Source organism: Nanorana parkeri, unplaced genomic scaffold (genome assembly GCF_000935625.1).
Source record: "Nanorana parkeri isolate BGI_ZX_2015 unplaced genomic scaffold, ASM93562v1 scaffold2169, whole genome shotgun sequence".
In the NCBI taxonomy this organism is placed as follows: domain Eukaryota; kingdom Metazoa; phylum Chordata; class Amphibia; order Anura; family Dicroglossidae; genus Nanorana; species Nanorana parkeri.
This window is the reverse complement of record NW_017308437.1, coordinates 95,036-101,216: the sequence shown is the minus strand read 5'-3', so window position 1 is coordinate 101,216 and position 6,181 is coordinate 95,036. Positions and strand designations below refer to the sequence as shown.

Below are 6,181 nucleotides of genomic sequence, written 5' to 3'. Positions count from 1 at the left end.
CTATGGGGCTGTAACGGCGCAGACACGACCAGCCGAGTGAAGATTTGCACCGTTGGATGTAAACAAACAGCAGAACGGCAGCCATGGGATGGAGGTCAGTACGTATCTGATAGAGAGGGAGGGTCAGGTCAGCTCAGGGCGTAAACACAGCTAAATACACTTTCGCCTTAAAGTGCACTTATCCTTTAAGTACAATAACCCTTCGTCTTTTTATAAAGTAGATAAAGTGGATGCTTCTGGACGATGGTCTGTCAGGCTGCGGGGAGCCCGCTGTGGATTTTAGATTTAAGTTTATATGTTCTTTGAACAAAAATTAAAACATTTCGGCCAAAATGATAAAGAAAAGAGACGTAGTACAGCAGGCAAGAGGAACACGTAAGTTTCTTGGGCGGCGTGCAAGGAGAGCAGACGATTGGCTTGAAGTGGTTGAGCTCCTCGGAAATGCTGTCGTTGCTCTCCGGGCTGATGGACCTTTCCGGCTTATGCAAGGGCGTGAAAGAGTTCAGAGAGCTGATGGCGAGACGTCTTTCCGAGGTGAGGACGGGAGCCGAGAACGACCGGCTGTTCTCTGTAGACAACAGGACGCCGGCGACACCTGCCAAGCTGCCGTTATTACCGGGAACCTGAAAGAAGGAGAACAATGATCAATAAAGTGTTGGATATATATAGATATATAGATCTCTCTCGATAGATAGATAGATCTATCTATCTATATAGAGAGAGATCTATATAGTTTAGGTGGAATGGATAGTCATCATTCAGTTCCAATAATCAGGGGTAGTGGCGTAATTAGGTACCTCAGGGTCCCGGTGCAAGAAGCCATGAAGGGCCCCCCCCAACCCACCCCTTGGCAGTTACCTGGGTAGTGCATGTGTGTAGTCCCATCATTCAGTTCCAATAATCAGGGGAAATAAAAGTCAAGGTATTTCTCCTATTGCGGTTTTGGAAAGTGAATGTATAGATAAAACTTTTTATGTTTGGCAATTGTTGGGAAGGATAAAGAAGCAGCATCACCCCACAAGTTACAAATTGTCATTTAACCCCCTCGAGGGGCTTGCAGCACTAGATCCAATTCTACTCCAAGCTGTGGTTGCTTCTACACAAGGCCACAGATCATCGGTCAGGCTTTTATTGTTTTGGGTGGCTTGGGAGTCTTTTCCCTCCCTTCCTTTATCTTTGATCACTGTCACAGAAACAGTGCTGAACCCAGTCAATCCCAGCACGGTCAGCTCACTACAGGAAGTTAGGCCTGAAAAGAGAAAACCAATGCAACCACCACAAGAATCACTAAGCTACAAAATGACATTTAGATATATTTTACGTTCATAGTGTCATCTACATTGTGCTTGTAAAGAAATGACCCAGCAGTAACAACGGAACTTTACATTCCTACAGTCTTTTAAAAACGATATGGCCTGATTGAGATACAATTGGGCAGTGTATGGCTAGCCTTAGATGCAGCACATGACGCAACCTGCAGACAGCACAGCAGGATGTTCTCTTCCCTTCCTGGGGGTCAGCGCCATATATGACACTGCGGATCTCTGGAGGAGCCGCTGTCAATTACGCCGCTGGAGCTGCCCCGCAAGCCACACAAGAGTGTCATCTGGGGCGGCTAGCCATTTCAGGATTCATTCCGGAGGGCCCCTAACCACAGATGATGACTACAGAACCTTTACCGATAGGTAGGTCAAGAATCCAAATACTGAACAGAAAACATGTGAAAATGCGAGTCTCATGGAAACAAATTTCACTGCTATCTGATGGGAAGAGCACTACAGCAGTTCGAAGAAAAACAAGCATGTGAGACCTACCAGTAGGGATGCACCGAGTACTCGTCCAAATGCTCCGAAACCTTCTTCTATACCGGAACTTGCAGTCAGAGGAACGTCTCCCTCTGACCGGCAGTGCCGAGGGAGCATGGAGCCAGCTTTCTAACCAATCAGGAAGCCAGACGGCACGTCATGACCCGCAATCCCAGCTTCCCGATTGGTCAGACGGCCTCAGGAAGTGAAGCCGGTGTTCTTTCGATAAAACACCGGCTTCCCAGGATCCAAAGCCCGTCTTGCTAATAATTGGGGCACATGGCACCGGTTCTGATGAGTACCAATAGATAAAAAAAATAAAATATCGGTACTCGTACCGGATTCGGAAAAACCAGTATCAGTGCATCCCTACCTTCCAGTCTATTGTCACCTTCACATACAGAGATAAAAAAGCCAATATCTTTACCTTCGTCTTCTGAGACTGGGCGGCTCTCCGCCGCGTTGGAGGTGGGGCATCGGTCACGGTGTCGGTGCAGCTCTGACTGCGCTCCAGTTTGGACTGAATGCTCCTAACAGACAAAACAAAAGTGACATTTTAGAATGAGAAGCTCCGATCTCATGATGGGATTGGAGGACTATGTTCATGTCCTGGCCCTATGGCTCTAATGTCAGCACCCTCTCCTATGTGGAAACAGACAACTTGCTTCCCTGTAAACTTGGGTCTCCACAATATAACCATTTGAGGCAGTAGGAGTTATCTTGAGCCCACTTTTACTTCCCCCATCTCACAGCTACTAGCTTTCACTGCCATCATACTGTTGTTGAGCATTATATAAAAGAACACATCCCAGGGATCCCTTTCAACATGTATGCTCCTCATTAGCTGCGCAGTCTGCTAATCAGTCGCTTGGTATACTCTATTGGAGTGTAATCAAGTAACAGATCAGCAGATCGCACAGCTAAAGTCTGGAGCACCACGTGGCCGGCTGGGAGGAGCAGTCACGGCTAAAAAGATGCCGGGGATGCGTTATTTTATATAGCGATCTTGAAAGCATTTCTTTGGAAGGGTGTTGTTCGAATGGTGGGTGAAAACATATATAGACAACAGCCTCCTGTAAAATCAAATTTTTCTAATTTGATTCAATTGGGAAAGTGTGTGTCCTGGGTGAAAGTTGTGTGAATCGTGTAAAAACTAGGGATGCACCGAAATTCAGCCCGAAAATGGTACTATGGGCAAAATGCTGAAAATACCAGAACAGGTGAAAATGTGCCCCGAAAATTCAGAGCATCCCCAACTTCTCTCCTCCCCACTGGGCGCTGTTCTTCGATGCCTGTGTCAGCAGAGATCCGTAGGGGACACAGACCAGACCATAGCGGGGGGAAGAGAAGATTTCAGCTTTGCAAGGCGGTACGGAGAGCTGTCAGCTGTCACAGGAACCGATCTCTCCTCCTGCACCGCCCCACTCGGCCTCCTGTGACAGGCGGAGAAGTCAGGCTGGAGTCAGCTGTCACAGGAGCTGATCTCTCCTCCTGCACTGCACCGCTCAGCCTCCTGTGACAGGCGGAGAAGTCAGGCTGGAGTCAGCTGTCACAGGAGCTGATCTCTCCTCCTGCACTGCCCCGCTCAGCCTCCTGTGACAGGCGGATCTCTCCTCCTGCACCGCCCCACTCGGCCTCCTGTGACAGGCGGATCTCTCCTCCTGCACCGCCCCACTCGGCCTCCTGTGACAGGTGGAGAAGTCAGGCTGGAGAGCAGGGAGGAGTCAGCTGTCACAGGAGCTGATCTCTCCTCCTGCACTGCCCCGCTCAGCCTCCTGTGACAGGCGGAGAAGTCAGGCTGGAGTCAGCTGTCACAGGAGCTGATCTCTCCTCCTGCACTGCACCGCTCAGCCTCCTGTGACAGGCAGAGAAGTCAGGCAGGAGAGCAGGGAGGAGTCAGCTGTCACAGGAGCTGATCTCTCCTCCTGCACTGCACCACTCAGCCTCCTGTGACAGACGGAGAAGTCAGGCTGGTGAGCGAAATACAAAACACTCAGCAATCAGTACTAATCACTGAGTGCTTGTAAATAACTGAGGACATGCTTACTGTGTCCCCAGTTATGAATGAACAGGAAGCGCTCTACATCACTTCCTGTTCGTTCATGGTGGGGGACATAGTAGCTCATACTATCTCCATGTGTGATGAATGAACAGGAGCACTCAGTATAGAGGATTCCTGTTCAATCATATCAGGGGCTGCAGAAAAAGAAATTTAGGACTCTGTGTCCTCAATCTCTTTTTCGATTTTAAAAAGGGAAATATCAGGGGTCTGTTTAGATCTGATATTTCCCCAAAGCCTCTAACAATAAAGTAAAATTTTTTCACTGGAGGGAACACCCCTCTTCTGGATCCTGAGAGGACCCCAACACTTGACAGCCAATAGGAAGTGTCCATGTCACACAGGCAGTGATGTGGACATGAATAAAAGAATACCCCCTACTGTAAAGTGGAGGGAAGACCCGGGACTGGAACATCATGTGACCACAGGTTTACAACGAAAGGGGCTTCTAGGTTTTATTTTGTGATGCCAGCGATCTATTGGGGGACACACAGAGGGAACCCGGAGATCACCTTTAATGATCTGGTAAAGTACAGACATTTACCCCCTTCTCTTCTCCCCCACACTGCTATGGCTGTACTGCAAGGTAGAAGCAGAACCGATCACATAGACCTGCTTTCCAGACCCAGATTTGCAAGTCTTTGAACGGAGGATGTGGTCACACGGCACACCTTTCACTTCACTATTTCATTAAAAACAATTCTAGAGTAAAAAGATGCCGGAGCTCCGCAGAGAGACCGCTGCTTCCACACAGAGGGCAAGGGTCCTTCTCTGCAACATGCGGCAGGGGACAGGCTTTCCTACTAAGGCTGTGGCTACATTCTAAAGCAAGGCTTTAAAAATGTCACCTTACCATGTCAGAGATGTAGAGCAGCTTGCGTTGTTCTTGGAGACAAAAGCCGACCTGTAAGGCGCTCTAACCGGTTCCTCGTTCTCAGAGTCCGACAAAGGCTGCAGGCGCTAAAGGAAGACAACACCGTGTTAACAGAGGACCTGTCTGACTTGGACACATGAAATCAGAACTTTGACACTAGGTGAGCGACAGCATGGGACAGGCAGCCTGCAAACACCCGCGGGACACCACACATTAACTATCTGAGCAAACATGGCACTACACACCAACGATGATGATTTTTTCCTGCAGCAACTTCTCCCGGCCTTCATTAGATGGAGTCAAAGAGAAGGCAAAAAAAAAAAAGCGATCATCAACATGGAACTAAGCCCCGCCCCTGCAGAGCCTCAGTAGCCATTTGAGGCTTTTAGTATGGCCTGGTAAAAGGTGGGATTGAGGCGTGCCCCCGAATCCATGTGTCATGTGTGCACTGGGAATGAAGGGTCGCCCCCAAGAAGTAGCCAAGGATGCTGGATTACTCCAATCACACTTATTGCAGAGAAAAGGAGCATGGATCTGTTCCAACTGCAAGCGCCCCATTCACCCAGAGCCCAAGGACGCCGCTAGACGCGGTCCATCCACAACTCATCAACATACATAAGGATAGGCCACCCCGGGGAGACGACGGCCATTTGTTAAACCTCTGGAAGGATTTTCCTCATAGGTGCGGATTACCTTTTTGGCCGCGTCATCCAAGGAGTTTTTGGCCGGAGATCCGTCCCATTTGTCAACTTTTACCGGCTTGTCGTCAACTTTCCACTAAAATGACGAGAAGACAGAAAACACCATCAATCCAGAGCATGTACTCCTTCCATTACACCGCTCTACCCAGTCACCTTCAACACAGCATGCTGGGAGTTGTAGTTTTTTGAAAACAATGGCCCCCTGTGTGCCCCGTTCACCCCGCACCGTTGTGTAAACATGTGACGCACAATGTGATACAATGCAGTGATACAATGCAGTGATACACATTTCACATAATTAATTCCCACAGCTACCTCCTCATCTATCATTTCCCCCTCCTCTTTTAGATTGTAAGCCCTCAGGGGCAGGGCCCTCCTTACCATCTTGTCTTGAATGGTATTGTGATTGTAATGTCTTCCTTATATTGTAAAGCGCTGTGCAAACTGTTGGCGCTATATAAATCCTATGTAATAATAATAATGCGACCCACCGATGTGCATTGAGATGAATGAAGTGACCTTTTGTGATGTTTCAATAAAGTTATAAAAAAGGAGAAAAATAACCAGTGTTATACTTTGTAACAACACATGGCTCCGCCCTCGACACCGCACATTATACGAAGCGTACAGCAAATGGGCCCCTCGATTGTCATGTGTGGTGCCCTCTGTCCAGGATAGGGATTGAGTTATGAAGAACCGTCATCTGCTCTTAAACGGACAGGACTCTGGGATCAGCGCGGCC

General features: G+C 48.5%; 1 long non-coding RNA gene across 1 annotated transcript; it reads right to left on the bottom strand.

Annotated features, from left to right (window-relative positions):
* Positions 1–528: 528 nt before the first annotated feature.
* Positions 529–5,511, bottom strand: LOC108800938. The gene is made up of 4 exons (XR_001942126.1): positions 5,432–5,511; positions 4,718–4,824; positions 2,233–2,335; positions 529–623 (listed from the first exon to the last, which is right to left on the bottom strand). It is a non-coding gene; the product is annotated as an uncharacterized LOC108800938 (long non-coding RNA).
* Positions 5,512–6,181: the final 670 nt, after the last annotated feature.